The sequence below is a fragment of the Poecilia mexicana genome, unplaced genomic scaffold (assembly GCF_051168715.1).
Source record: "Poecilia mexicana isolate PSO_F unplaced genomic scaffold, ASM5116871v1 scaffold_17, whole genome shotgun sequence".
Taxonomy (NCBI): Eukaryota; Metazoa; Chordata; class Actinopteri; order Cyprinodontiformes; family Poeciliidae; genus Poecilia; species Poecilia mexicana.
The window spans coordinates 10,996,179-11,012,366 of record NW_028263386.1 but is presented as its reverse complement, the minus strand read 5'-3'; positions in this window follow the sequence as shown (position 1 = coordinate 11,012,366).

The window sequence follows — 16,188 nt, the reverse complement described above, 5'->3', positions numbered from 1 at the left end:
TGCTTTGGATGTCTATAAGCTTTATACACCAAACATTTTCACAGATTATTATTTGTACTGGGGCGGTGTCCTATAACTGTAGGTTGCCAGTTCAAATCTTCACTCATCCTGCCTCAGTCGTTGAGCTCTTGGGCAAGACACTTCCCCTGGTTTGCCTGCTGGTGGCGATCAGAGGATCCGGTGGTACTAATTGTATGTCAGCCTCACTTCTGTCAGCCAGGGCAGCTGCAGCTACAACGTAGCTCGCCACCATCAGTGTGTGAATGACTAGCATTATTGTAAAGCACTTTGGAGTCCTCGGAGTTAGCAAAGCACTATGAACATTCAGACCATTTACAAAAACTCAAGCTCAGTTAGAACCTCAGGGACATCTCTGTAAGTCTCCCCAAAGATTCTCAATTTGATTATTTCCGTCTGGCCTTTGACTGGGCCATTCTGATCAGAGCTATTCCATTATAGTCCTTGCAGTGCATATAAGAATCGTCGTCTCTTCCATGACTGTGATGCATTTAAATTCAATCATCTTCCCATCAGCTGAATCAGAGATTTGTATTTCTACTGACATTAAATTATGCACAGATAGGCTCTATAACTATTGGAGGTATATTAGTTGATACAGCTGTATTACATACACAAGATGTAATTAAGGAGCAGCCAAAAAGATGGCAAAGTGTTCAGATCAACTATAAAATTTATTTATTTGGTAATTTGTGTATATCTATCAAATGAAAACCAAATAAAATCAATTAAGATTTGGAGTTCTAATGTGACAAAGCAAAAAAAAAAAAAAAAAGAAAAAAAAGAATGGCAGAAAAAATTATTTTTCTTTCTTGTTTTCTTTATTTGAAATTTTTGTTTTTGAGGTATTTTTTGCATTGTAATGGAGACCAGGGGTTGCACTATTCAAAGTATATGATTATGGATACTGTGTTATGTATAACTGAGTTGCAGTCAAATGTTTCATTATTTCAGCTTTTCAGTTGTGTTAAGACATTCATGGAGACATTCTGTAATAAAAAAATGTCAATGTGTGTTTAATTAAGCTTTTGGTTTAAATCTTGTGATATACCAACAGAACTGGAAAAGGTAAAGGTAAAAGCTCTTGGAGCGTACCAATTTAGATTAACTTAACTTATTCTTTGGATTCTCCTTAGATTTGTTAAAGTGTAATGATTTGTATTAATGTATTTATTTATTGGCAACATTTATTGTCTTTCATGTTAAGTTTGTGTAAATATCGTTTGCTTTCTGATTCCCACTTGTCGTGGTTCCATCCTCTAAATATCTCAGGGTATAAAAGAAATCTAGATGTTTTCAAGGTGAAAAGGTGTTTTACTGGAACACATTACTTAAATCAATTCACCCCATTTTATTGCCCATACTTCTCTGTTAATCATTGAGCCTCTGCTAGACAAAAGTAGCATGTTGATTGTAGCTGACGTTAAGGATTATAAAATTCTTCAGCATCTTGTGAGAAATGTTTGGGTTTTAGGAAGCGCACATGTCATATTGTTCCTAAATGCAACATTTTATTATTATTATTATTATTATTATTATTATTATTATTATTATTATTATTATTATTATTATTATTATTATTATTATTATTATTATTATTATTCACATCTGTCATATCATCATTGCAAAAACAATTTTTCACTGTATCATTTTTTTTGCTAAATGGATAAAAGTAAACTTATTGTGTATTTATTTAACTCTCCTCTAAAGTTTCATATAAGTATTGTATTTCATTATACAGTTTTTTAATCTATAATATTTAATCTTTGGATTTTAAATTATTTTGAGCCCTTCTCTTGTGTTTATTTATATTCTCTTTAATAATTTATTACAGATCATCTTAAAAAATAATGAATCCTCTGTGTCATATAAAGAGTAGTGCTACACTTAAGCATACATAATGCACCAGCATGGCAAGACAAATGGATTACATTTATTGTGACAACTGTTTTCAAAGTAGACACTGTTTTTTTTTAAATCACATTAAATCTCAAAGCTATGAAAAGAAACCAGTGGATTTAAAAGTGGAACAGAAGTACCCGTCATTAGTTTTATGCTGTTATGCGATTCTACTTTGACTGAGCATGACGTTTCCTGAAATTCCCTTGGACTTGAGAATCTTTCCATGAGTTTCTGATAATTAATGGATGAAATAATGACTGTTTAATCAGAAGATCCTTAATTCATAATGAACTGGTACTAAAAACACATGTACATTGCGCTTTCCTCCAAATGTTGCTCTTTTATGACAAAAACAACGACTGAGTTTGCAGCAGAGCCTGTCACAGCTGACTCATGGTGCTCAGGAATCCACACATAAACACACTCACATGCACACACAGACGCATCAAGTGGATGATTGTTTGTAAGCTCTTCTTACATAGCATTTTGCATTTATACAATAAAGGGAACCAGGTTTTCTACTTTTTTTTTTTTTTTTTTTAACCAATTATGTGTCCAAAATAAGATAGGATCCTGATTACCACAGGGAAGAAGTTTGGGTGTGTCATGTATGTTTCCTTCTAGACTGTAAACATTAAAGATGCATCAATAAGACCTGGTCCTGGATGACTTCTGTTGCAGTTTTTCTTTGAGGTCTGTGGTGCAGACCCTAACACATACAAAGAGAAAGCTTCTGCTGCAGGTTCTTTGATAGAAGTGATAATGCAGAATCTCACAAAATATGAAAGACATACAAGTTTACCCTCAGTCATGGGCAAAAGTTATTTAGGCATCAAAACCAATGGGAGCTTTCAGTTTTCATGCAGTTATTTAAGAGAGGAAACAAACCAGATTATTTAGTTTTGACCTGCCAATAAACAATCAGAGCCGAATCAGTCTCTGACTTTTTGATGAGTTCTACTAATTTGGCTCATTGCTGTGATGGTCAAATATTTCATGTGTCAAAGCTTTGACACTAATGTCACAAAATCTTTTTACATGTCTGGAAAATCAGTTGCTGCATCCCCTAGCTGGAGATTTAATTGTGTTCACCTCAGATGGACAGAAGTTAGTACTGGAGGATTGTTTGCTGAAAGATTGAAGATTTAAAGATATATACATGAAAGTAATAGGCCTACAGTTCAGAGCATTTTTCATTATTATTAATATTGGAAAAATCTTACAAAATTTGAGTGTTTGCACATATTTGACTGAAGTGGGGCCTAAGTGGGCCATCACTCGTATTACTGAACTGCTAAACATTTAGCAGCCTGGCAAAGCTTGACATCAAACTGTGAATCCAAAACCCAATGAAAGAATGTTGGAGTACAATGTAAAGTTGTGCATCTTGTGAATCTAAATGTGTATATATTGAAAAAAATGATTCACCTATCAATCACTGAAAAACTGTCCAGTTGATTTGCAAGTTTCAGATAAAAAAAAAAAAATGTGTAAAGAGTTACATTTTTAAACCGGTTCATCTCATTTGTTTTTTTTTTCTGTTGTTGTTGTTTTTTAACACCTTACACAACCCAACAGCTTCCTGTTAATACCACGATTCACAGAAAGTACAACGCATTCTGACCACCAGCAGCAAACACACACAACATGAAGGCAATCACAGAAACAGCAGAACATGCATACATGTTCTCTCAGAGGCAGTTCATGCACACAGATGAATTTCACTATGTGTCCTTTCCCTCCACCACTGAATCCAATTACCTCTAAAGCATCTCTCGGATGCTTCATCAAGTAATAGAACAGACAGCGCTCGGGGGGCCAAAACCCAGAAATTTAGAGGGTGGAACCAAACAGTGGAAAACAAGACTAAGAAAATCAAACATGTGCTTAGTTGGTTTTACTGTCTTTCTTGTGAGCTATTAAACCAGTAGTTTCTTGCAGCACAACAATTCTAATTGGGTTAAAACAAATCATATGTGTTTGGGATTAACAAAGCTCTGAAGCAGAAAACAGCTGTTAGGCTGAACATTAAATCATCCTGAGGGCAAGAAGCTGGATTTGTGAGAGTCACATGGAAGTCTGTGATGTGTTAAACACTGCTGTGTGATTTACAGCAAAATTATGCACTTATTCCAGTAAGATGTTAAAAAAATAAAATAAAATAAATTAGACAGAAATGTAGATTTGTTGGGCAAAACTTTAGCAGAAAAACAAAAACATGCCCAGGCGAAGATGAGAAAATATTCAACAATGACTCTGTTACTGTTCCAGTGTACACAAGCTTATACAAATAACCAGAAGAACTCTGTGTACATAGTCTATCAATTGTAAATATTATTTAAAAGAACTATATCACCCATAAGCCTCCTAATTAATGCTTGAATATTCAAATTTTCTCTCAGCCTAATCTGGAAGGATACTTCCAATTAATCTAAGCCACAATCAATGCTGTAAATGTGAACGCCATGTCTATGTGAATAATGTAGCCCCTTTTTTTTCTTATTTCTTGATTATTTTACTATCATTATTATTATTATTATTTCCAGCCATCACAGAGATCAAGCATCCCAAAACACACCAGCCTGTAAATCAGCTCCAACGATGTCAGGTGATGCGTGCCAGAACAAAACCAGCCTTAATTACAATCAATATGAGACAAATGTTTCTTCCCTCAGTGCTGCAGAATCAATAGGATAATTTTGCCCTGCCCTGTTTTTTGTTTTGTTTTTTTTTTTATCCTCAGAAATGTTAAATATATCATACTTGTGGGTGACCTTCATTTGTAAAACATCTCACTGTACATTTGCTGCACTCTTACTCAAATTAATTCCATGCGTATTCTGACATTTTCAAGAAGAAACATGTGAGATCTGATGCTTTACTAGTTCAGCTTGCTGCTGCTTATGCAAAAGAGCCATAGATGCAGGAACGAGAAAAAAAAACTTACCGATACATTTACACATGAAGCCATCGGTATTTGCGGGTTTTTACTCCGGAGTCAGGTATCACCACGTCCTGCTGCTGCGGCTGCCGCTGCTGCAGGACGCACTCACCGCGCTGGTTGCTGCTGCGGCAGCACGACGACGAGGAGGAAGAAGAGGAGGAGGGGGAAGAAGAAGAAGAAGAAGAAGACGAGAAAGGAGGTGGGTGAACGCTCCTCCGGGGTTCGCACCTCGTCAGACACGGAGGTAACAAACTGAGACTGTTATGTCTACAAATGAAGGGAGACAGCGGTTGGAGGAAATGGGAGAACTGAAAGCAGAGTATTTTCATTCACGTTTACCGCGTGGGACTTGATTTTTTTTTCTAAAACGGAAACTGCTCATAAAACTCTCGCATTTGCGCTCGCACTTTCAGAAGTCTCTATTAGCAACACTGATTGGTTGTGAGTCAGAATCCGGTCTGTAAATTGCATGTTGGTCAAAACTTTAAACTGCCAGTCCTCTTGAAGCTTCAACGGGGTGATCTGCTGAGGCCACCGTGGCCGCGGGCAACCCTGTTTACTTTCAGCACCATGGACAGAGGAACCAATAAAAACAAAGGGCCTCAGGGCAGCCCCGATTGACTGGCATGTCCAATCTGAATACTAATAAGAGCCTGCTGTATGCAAATGGCTACCGATCTGTTCTAATCCAGATAAGACGGGTACGAGTGGCAAGAATTACTTAACTATCTTCATGAAACAAGAGAAGCATGCAAACAGACCTCAAAGATATGCAAAACAAGAACGAAGGTGCACAAGACCGGGATGCTTCTACGAATGACAAATGCAGTGTCTTGCAAAAGTATCCAAACCTGTGGAACTTAGTAAAGAGATCTACAGCTTAGGTGGGAAAAAATGCTCACAGTTAAGTTGTGCTGTCATTAAATGTGCTGTAATCTTTACTGTAACGAAAAAGTAAAGTAAGGGACAGAGCAGATATATGGTCAGACGAAATCAAAACTGAACTTTGTGGTCTATGGTTACAAAATGTGTGGTAAGTAACACTCCGAACACACCATTTTCATCATGAAATATGGTGGTGGTGGTATCATGCTGTGGACACGCTTTTCTTTTCCAAAAGGAAACCGGTCAGAGCTGATTTGAAGACGATTTTTTTCTTCAGTTTTTCAAAAAGAAGAAGAAAAAAAACATAATGTTGTACACATGCAGCTTTAAATAGACCTGCTATCTTTGCACAAATATACAGAGTACAATTTGTACACTTTAAAATTACCTTTAATTGCACATTTCTTAGTACTTGAGTGTACTACTTTATTTCAGTTTAAATTTGATCTTTTTGTACAGTTGTTTTCAATGTTTTCTGTTATTCATATTCATGTGGATCCGCCATTTGTCATCTAGTCTATTCTAGATCTACATAGCAACCCTGTTTAAAAACAGTTTGATGTCATGAAAGAGTTAATACTGAGGTTGAAGTTTTCCATCCAGTGGAAATAAGACACTATATCATAACCAGATGCCCGATTGATTGATTGATTCATTGATACATTGACATCCTTGTAATTACAGCTCAAGATGATGGTTCCCCAAATGACTAAAAACTTGAATTTAAATCTGTGCCACACTTTTCAGCTTTTTATGTATAAAACACATTTTAAAAAATGAATGATTTTTCATCCTTTGTGTTGTGTTTTGTGTCTATCACATTGAATCCAAATAGAATACAGCGACATATGCAGTTGTGACATGAAAAAATATAAACATTAAAAATGCAGCCGCATAAAAGGGAACAAAAATGTCCAGAAATCTGCATCATCTCTTATTTAACTCATTTTCTATAAAAAATCCAGCTGCTTCCGGATTCTAAAATCCCCCTCCCGCCACCCCACCTGCTGAATTCGCATCATTTCCAGAAGCAGCTACTATATATGCAGGCTGGTGTTTAAAGGCCAACATGACACATGTGATTGATCGCACAGATGAGGTCTTTTGATGGCTCGGTTATCAATCAACGAGGAATAAAAAGTATTAAAACCAGAGAGCTTAACAGGAAACAGACCAATGAAAATGAATGAAATGGGGGTGGCGTTTAAAGCTACAGTGACACACGGATGTTGTTGCTGGGAAATATTAGCACCGTTAATGGACTTTCCTCAAGGACAAAAGAGGAAATGTTCCCATTGATGACTTGGAAAGTAAAAAAAAAAAAAAAAATCTCAGAGTCGAACACAGTCAGACTGTTTCTGCAGCATAACAGTATGTAGGACAATGGTTAGAGCTTGTTTCCATGGCAGGCAGATCCAGCAGTGTATTTCACTGGCTACCAAAGCTCTTGCTTTCTGATTCTTGATTAATGTCAAACTAAGCAGCAACAAAAAGACAGCATGGTGTTTCCATGATGATTGCAGCTCATTGTTAGCAGAACAAATAAGAGAAAAAGAAAAACATTTTAGGAGTTGTAATGTCATTTTGACTTACACTCTGTTGTTAGAGTGATCAGAGCACAAATTAATTATTTTTGATGCTCTAAGCTTTAGTCAAAGGACACTGTGACCTTGGTGTTGACCACAGCAAAGATCTTTGGATGTGTTAAAGATAAAACCAGAAATCTTTAGCCCTGAACACAATCTCAGAGTTACAAATATTACATCCATTTTTTTCTGACCTTCTTTCTCCTTGTGTTTCAGCTTATGATAACAGGTTGTGCATAACCTGGAAAGATCTCCAGGTCATCTGTAGATGAAAAGGCTCTTCCACAATAAAAAAATAATAATAATACATTTTTAAAACATGACCAGACACAAAGGATGTTTTATGCTGTGTTTTTTAAGAACAAATTAATAATCTAGACTGCTATTTCAAAAATATTTGCCCACTTTATGACTTTTAAAGTCAGTTTTCAAAGAATAATTTAATTATTTTAGGCACAAAGCTGTTTAAACCCATCTGGGTCTTTGTGAAATGTAATTGTCCCAAGATAATCTTGGTGAAGATAGCATGATGTACTCAGGGAATTGACAATTCCTGTAAGTGATAGAATCATAAATTCTTCTTTATAGGAGAAAATAATGACACATGGCAGTTGTGACCTTGAATTCAAGTGCACAGCACAACAATATATCCCATACATACAGAAATCTTCTAAAGCCCACCAGATAGAACAACTTTTGAATGGATGACAATAACAGAGCAAAGTAAAGGATTTGGACTGGCCTAGTCAAAGTCCAGACTAGAATCTGACTGTAAAACCATGGCATTCCCTTCAATAGGCCATGCCTAAAAACTCTCAAGCGTTGCACCAAAAAGTTTAAAAAGTCAAGGGTCAAAGTTAAACCACAGACTCAACGTCAATCACCACAAATGCTTGAAGGCAATCGTTGCCAACCAAGAATGACGTCATTAGCTTTAGGGGGCAATTACTTTTTCACTTAGAACAAGGTTTGGTTGGGTAACTTTTTCTCCATAATAAATTAAATCATAATTAGAATATTTCACTTCAACAGTCAACACAACATCAAACTACATCTGTAATATTAAAACAGGAAATATTATCAGGATGAGATGTGCTGTTAAGATCTTTTCACTGTTTGTTCCTGATTTTAAAGTGGGAGTAAGTGCCTCATTATTTCATTACACTTTACATTAAATTTAATAAGCAATTTCTTCCTGTTTTTAATCATTTACAGATACTGTATAATGACGAAAATAGTTATTAAACACACATTAAAAGTTCTGGAAAAGACACAGGTTGTCACAGGCTGACCTAAATTTCTTTCCCTGAACACATGTCTCAAGGAAATAAAAATGCCATCTGCTAATTCAAAATTTATGGAGACTCTAATCAATTTTAAAATGCGAAGCCTTCATTTAAAAAAAAAAAAGCCACAATGGATGCCACATATTTTTAGAATATTTATTCAGAAACAACATCTTCAGTGGCTTTCCCCTGTACTTACATTCCCAGACTTTCTGTTCACACTTTTCTAACCACTGTATTACTATTTGTACCTCACATCCATTTAGCAAACCAAACTGGTCTGTGCACAGTTACAAATAGGAGTTCTGACCATCGTGGGAATGTGCCCACGAACAGTCTGTCTCCACAGTTGCTTTATTGATATAACACGCGGTCTCCTCAAAGTGTATATGCTCCAGTGCGCCTCCACTCAATGAATCTCTCCGCAGGACGTCTCTCCCACTCCGTATCCCATCACGCACCGATCAGGCTGTTAGATTGCCATGGAGACTCATCTTTGACAGTGTGTAGGAGGGAAGCATTAAGTGTCTGAGTGCCAAAAAGCCCACCTACCCACCTCATCCCAAAGAGGACGCCATGGGAAACCAGGAGCTAAGACCTCATGATAACTCCAAGGCCATCTTCTTTCTTCTCCCACACATCGGTTTCCCGCTGAGTGTCTCACTTGGAGCAGATTAATCAATCAGCTGTCAAGATGCAAGCACGACCAGAGAAATAAAACTTTGCCTTTTTGAAGACACGGATAATCAAACAAAAATACCCTCCAATAGAATAGCAAGGGATAACACCTTTATGTCATAAAATGATTTCAAAAACAACAAATAAAGTCTGCTATAAATGCCAGAAGACACATGTTAAATGCAGCAGTGAAAAAAATCTCAAAACTCTTGCGTCATTCATCTCTGGAGTAAATTATTTTAATAAAAATGCAAACCCATCTTAAAAACAATTTTTTCACCATCACTGTGTATTCAACACCACATAGTCTATCCAGTGATAAACTGCACAAGAAACAGAGCACCAATTCCTCCTTACAGACCATTAAGGCTCATTATGAATCTGTATTTTACTGATTTACATCATTTAAATCATTATTTCAAATCAAATCACTTGACATGTACAGAAATTAAAAAAAATAATTGTATGACATCACAATGTGCAAAACATATTGACTTGGACAAACAAATCTGGTTCATAAAAACCCTCAAAACAAAACAATCTATATGGATTCAAAGAGGCTTCTGGTGTAACCTTAAATTAAAAAAAACAACTGTTTCCATCCGTCAATTTGAGGAAGGTTATAATTTAATTCACAAGCACATTTACGAAGAAAGAGAAAAACAACATTTAGACATGGGGGGAAAAACAGATACAAGTCCTCCCACGAGCAGAGGCACCAGATAGTTCTGCTAGTGGTCTGCCTCTGATGACATAATAACAGTTCAGCCACAAAAAGAGGAAGAAAGCGGGGCTTATTTTTTAAAAAGGTGGCTATTTTACAGCCTCTTCCACTAAAAAGTGACGTGGCAATATTACTGCACTATTTCTAAAGAAACCTCAAGATCTCTGGATCGGAACCATGTTTTTTTTTGTTTTTTTTGAAGGAAATTAATTAAATGTTGTTTGGAAAAAAAGCCGAGTCAGTATTTAACACAGTCAGACGAAGACGAAGAAGAAGAAGAATAGGTATGGCTTCTGGTATTCTCATGTAAAAAAAAAGAAAAAAGAAAAAAGAATTGTAACAAAAAAAATTGTTCTCACTAAGGAGCATTTGCTTTCTTATTTGGAGAAAAAAGAGAGATAAAATTGGTGAGAAATTTATACAAATTATCTTTAATTTCATGGCACATAATTTCAAAACACTTGAGTACAAGTAGATAAGAAGGGAAACCTTGAATATTGTCAAGAATTTCTTTAATTGCTGAGTAGATTCAGAAAACTATCTATGGATATGAAAAATTGCAATGAGAAAAAGCCTTTTCATTGTGACACAGAGGTAAATATTTAAGTCAAAATGACTCTCAGGATTAGGAACTCCTCAGCCAGCATGCCTAGGTGGGCCCCATGTGGGGGAAAGGAGGGCTGATATATGGGTCCCATATGGGTTGGTCCGCGGGTTCCACGATGGCCCCACATGGGTTTGCCCATGTAGGGCCACAGCCCACATGGGCCCTACATGGGCCCTAAATGGACAAACCCATGTGGGCCACCACCATATAGGGCCCATGTAGGGCTCATGTGGGCTGTGGCCCTACATGGGCAAACCCATGTGGGGCCATCGTGGAACCCGCGGACAAACCCATATGGGACCCATCTGGCCTGCCCTTCTTTTCCCCACATGGGGCCCACCTAGGCATGCTGGCACTTCCTCTGAATCTCTCACTATCAGCGTGACAGAAAAAGGTCTGGACCTCCATTTTGTTTCTGTTCAAGACTGTTCAAAAGCTTTTGATTACTCTTAATGTCAGACTGGCATTGCTGAGCGACGTCTCTCAGCACGGCAATGTAATTGCGGGCTGTCAGAGAAGCAGAAAAGCAGCTCGGTGAAATGTTCTGCAATAGATGACACATGTCATCAGTGAGTCCTTTCACTGGTGTGGGGGAAGAAAATGACACATCATGCATTAGAGGTCGCAGCAGGCTAGATTTGAGTACACTTATGTTTGTGCTTTTAGACTGAACGCGTTCTGGTTTAGGCTTTAAAGCCGGATTCAGGGGTTTTCACCTGCAATCCTTCTGTGAATCAGTTGAATTACAAATCTACACCAAAATAAAAGATGACAGTGTAATGTACGAGCTGCGACTTCAATATCTTATTTCAGGGTGGAATGGTAATACGCTATGCAGTGCAATAGAAAACGGCCAAAGTATCTGGCTGTACCAACTATGAAGCATGTTGATGGTAACATCACGAAGAACCAGTGCTAAAGGTGAAATGATACACAAGAAGGGCTTCTTCAATATTCTTCAACTTCACCTTGAATTAACAATTACATGGTGTAGACCTTGACACAGTGGTGGACGTTGAAAGGACAGTGATATACAATACATATCAAATTTGGTTTTCCAATCGATGCAGCAGGCTAACATTGCAGTTCTGGAAGGAACTCAACTTCAACCCTACTGAAAATGTTTTCTACTAATTTTGAAAGTTGAGTCCCTGGCAGCTGTAAAAGGAGTGCTACCAATTATGCCAAGTTAAGTATTCCCCCAAAATGATGCGGGAAAGTTGTTGACTGACAGAAAATATGTATTTTCTTCTTGATTCTCAAAGATCTAGGAAACATCAATGTAAAAAAAAAAAATGAGTCAGACAAAGTACATAGCATTCGTTTTTTTATGAATTACGTGAGCCTATCTTAAATGCTCAAACTTTGCTGTGGACACAGTGGTTTCAGACTAAAGAAGTCAATGCACATCACTCTAACACTTGATGTACTATTTAATCAGGCTTTTTGAGGGGTTTAAAAAATTTTGGATGCAGACACAAAAAAAAAAAAGCTGTAATGCACGGCAGCTTTGTCTCTGTCAGACTGCTGCAGGGAAGCTGTGGCTAGTAGCTTACCAACATCACCATGTGAATGTGTGAGGGAATGACTGAATGACTGAATATATTATGAAGATCTTCAGGGTCATCTGGACTTGGTAAAGAGTTATAAAAGTAAAGGCCATTTAATCATTCATAACAAGATTTAACAATTTATTAACGTGTGGTTAACCCCTAACTTCTTTCAATCCAAGGTGTTAAAATGATCCTCAGCACTGATCCCATACAGTTGCACAGCTAATTATTAGTTACATGGTTGGGCATTATAATCACTGTCATCATGCTTTCAATAAGTAATTATATGGCATGTGGCAGCCAGCTGCATGACCCTAAGCTTTGTGCAAGCAGCTGGTGCTTTAACTACACCGTACTGACCATTTAGTCTGTTCTCTTGGACCCGGCGAATCCCCTATGGCGGCATTACAGATGCTGAAAGCTGGTGATTTTTGAGGCTCATTTCAAAATAATTACGTTGAATAATTGTTATTCATATGATGTCTACTGCTATCATCCATGAACCTAAATGGGATGTTTTGTCTACTTTAATGTCTTTTCAGCTGGGTTTTATACACCTAACTCTGTAAAAAAATAATTTGGTGGTTTATAAGCCCCCTCAAAATGATATGCAAGTCAAGATGTTTTAGAACCTGTTTACTATTTGACTGCATAGCGCACTGCTTCAGAAAATTAATAAATGAAATAAATAAATAAAATTAATAACAATAAGTAATAACGCAATGAGAAAATGTAAATACCCAATCAAATATTTCTTTCTGGCACAGGATGACAAAGAGACATACATGATAAAACAATCATGCACAAACACACACAAACCTAAGGGTAAGTTAAAGTGACCAATTAACCCAACTTGCATGTTTTTTGAGGGCTAGAAGGAAGTTTGAGTACCCAGAAGAATCCGCCCATGTACAGGGAGAACATGCAGTCTTCCTAAAAAAATGAAAAAGCACATGCCATGGCTATTTTTTCTACCAAATAGAGTTTAGTTATGGAAGCCAAAGTTAGCAACGAAAAGAAAAATCTTCAATACAGCTAATGATTGCAGCTGTTCTGATTTGACTGGAGTAATAAACTATAAATAGATGTAGAAATTAAAATAATTTTTAAAAAAATATCAAAGGGTGTGAAATAACATACTAAAATATTTCTAAATATAGTCTATAATACTAGCAACTCCAGAAATTCCTATGAACATCATTCATTTTCTTTTTGGTTAAAATATCAACATAAAACTTTTTAGCAAATATTTATGATATATTTGTGACTTGTAGCATGCAACAGGCCCGAGCTTGTGAGAACAGTTTCCATAAGTTAGTAGATAAAGGCTCAAACAACAACAGGTTATTATTCATCAATGTCTTTTGAGCTAGTAAATGCTGTAATCACTGTTCATTTCCCCCTTTTGTGTCCACTGCATAGTTACATCCTCACTACAGTGTTTCACTGTCTGAAGTCTTGTTCATTCTGTTATGCTGTGTACAATCTTGAATGTACAGTCATGACAAATCAGGACTCCCTACAACACCTTGTGTGCTTTAATAACATTTGACATGACTGAAATTTTCAAGCAAAAATAAATTTATTTTTAAATGTTCAGTAAAAATTAACAAAAAAGGTATTTGCTGCCACTTAATTTGGACAAAATATCAATACAGGCCTGTACTGTTTAGATCACAGACTTTTAATTTGGAGTAGAAGTGAGTGAACACCACGCTGACATTAACAGAGAGGTTTTAGGCTTTCAGAAAAAAGATTACAGAAGCTTATGAGTGTGGTTTAGGATTTAAAGACATCTTACAAACCTCTATTGGAGGTTACATACATAGATATAAAGTTTACGACTGAAAAATTACACAGAGGCTGCGACATGTGGACTAATGTTCTTTGGACAAATTAAAATTAATCCTCTTGGCTAAAAACCTAATAATGGTCTGTATATTTTTGCTCAGTGAGTAAAACAATATGTTTACTTGATGTTTTCCTGAAAATAAATAACTTTCTTTTGCAGAAATGAATAGGAAAAAAAGGCTGGACATCATGGGGAGATTGCTTTTGATAGAAATACATGTTTCATTGGCTGTCCTCATTTTGTCAAGTCTGTATCCTTGGTGACTGTTATACTTGTGTGTGTCGTGCTTCAAACTTGATCTGCATTAAAGACCAAAGGCAGTTTGAAGTGATTTTTCTAAAGTGTCAAAGGCACATCAAGTCTAAGCTTAGTTTTTCTTTAGATTTAGAAAAATTACTTTCCTATAACAAGAAATAGAGATTACCTAATCTCTGTTGTAACAACAAATATCACAAGTCTAAAAATGTAAATAGAGGGTTTCACTCAGTTGTCTCTAGATTTCTTAGCAATGAAAAAAAACATTTTAAAGTTGTACAAAAGAAACCTCTAGGTAGACCAAAGAAACCATCAGGAGCGTAATGAAAATGTTTATGTCTTGAAAATACAAGATGGAGTGTAAAAGAAACAAAGAACAAACAGGAAGAAAAAGCAGGCAGACAGAGCAAAATTCTGTCAGTTTCATGGTGTGCTGAAAGAAAGCGGCTCCCACAGCATCAGAAATATCAAGTAGCAAAAATGTCTCAGTTGTCATGGAGACAAAAGTGTCTGAAGTGCTTTATTTATACAGTATTCAATGGTTGTGTGCTGTTTTGAAATGCTAGCGCTTTTTTTTCTTGAGGATTGAAATGGGGAAAAAAATAATTCTTGTTTAACTAAATTCAAAGTTATAGTTTTGCCCACATGAAAAATTAAATATGTAAAATTAATATCAGTGGGTGTTAGCGTTAATATCACTGCTGTAATGTATAACTTGGCAAACATCCAGTCGTCACTGCTCTTCTGCTGAACATAGCTCTGTACCCTGCAACATCTTTGTCCAGAAGCTTTTCCTTTCTCATTCAGTTTTCATCATTCAGATGATTTTACATCAATTTATTACAAACCTCTTAGCAATTTGCTAACACTTTTATGAACGCATTAGGTCTTTTGGTCTTAAAATTGAGACGTCTTTATTGTTATCCATAACTGGCTAATGTTTGGCTATTTAATGCCTTTAAGTGGGATTAGAACTATATTTAAACTATATTTAAAGTCATTGTTAAGTGATTCTTCAAACTTGCTCCTCTATATTTCAATGGAATTGAAATTAAGTTCTTTACCTTATTCAGGCCTTTGAATAATCTAAAGATTAGATTACCTGTAATAGTTTCTACGAATCAAAAGTTGCTTTTTCCTTTTATGTTTGTTATTATTATTGATGATATACTTGCATCCCAGATAGTTCATTGGACACATGAGTCACTCCATATACCGCCACCTACTGGAAGGCCAGAGTAAATTATTAAACCTCATGACTTGATTTGATCATCTTCAGGAATTAAAAGTCTATTTATATGTTCTTAACCCTGTAAAGTCCTGCGTTATGCCTGAAGATAAAGTCTGTCTATGTTACCCTACAGATCAGTATTTATTGCAGGTCAATCAAATCAGTTAAAAAATCAGTTTGCATTCTCAAACTTATGGAGCAAAGGAGTGCTTAATGGTAATTTTAAATAGGATTGTCTGTATATTTGTTACATTTTTCTTTTCACCAATACTTCAATTCTAATCACATCACATTAATTAATAAGCTACTTCAGGAAGTGTACTTTTTTTCAGAGATCAATAAATAAAGCTTTGAGTGTGAATACCAAAACAAGGAGATTATTAAATACAAATGCTTCACGTATTCTGTTACTTTCCCACTATACATAGTTTATTGACTAAAAAAGGAAATACAGCCCAAAGCAAGTTTCATCTTACTATAAAGCCCATAGCTTTGGTGAGGTGAGGTTTTGATCCGGAGCTACATTCTGTCCTGTCCTAACCATCTGCTCGGCTCTGAAAGGCCGGGCTGCTGTCAGCACATTGTGCCCCGTCTGCCCTTCTATCTATAACAAACACACACACTCACACACACAAAAGTGCAAACACACTTAGTCTGCTGTGTTTTT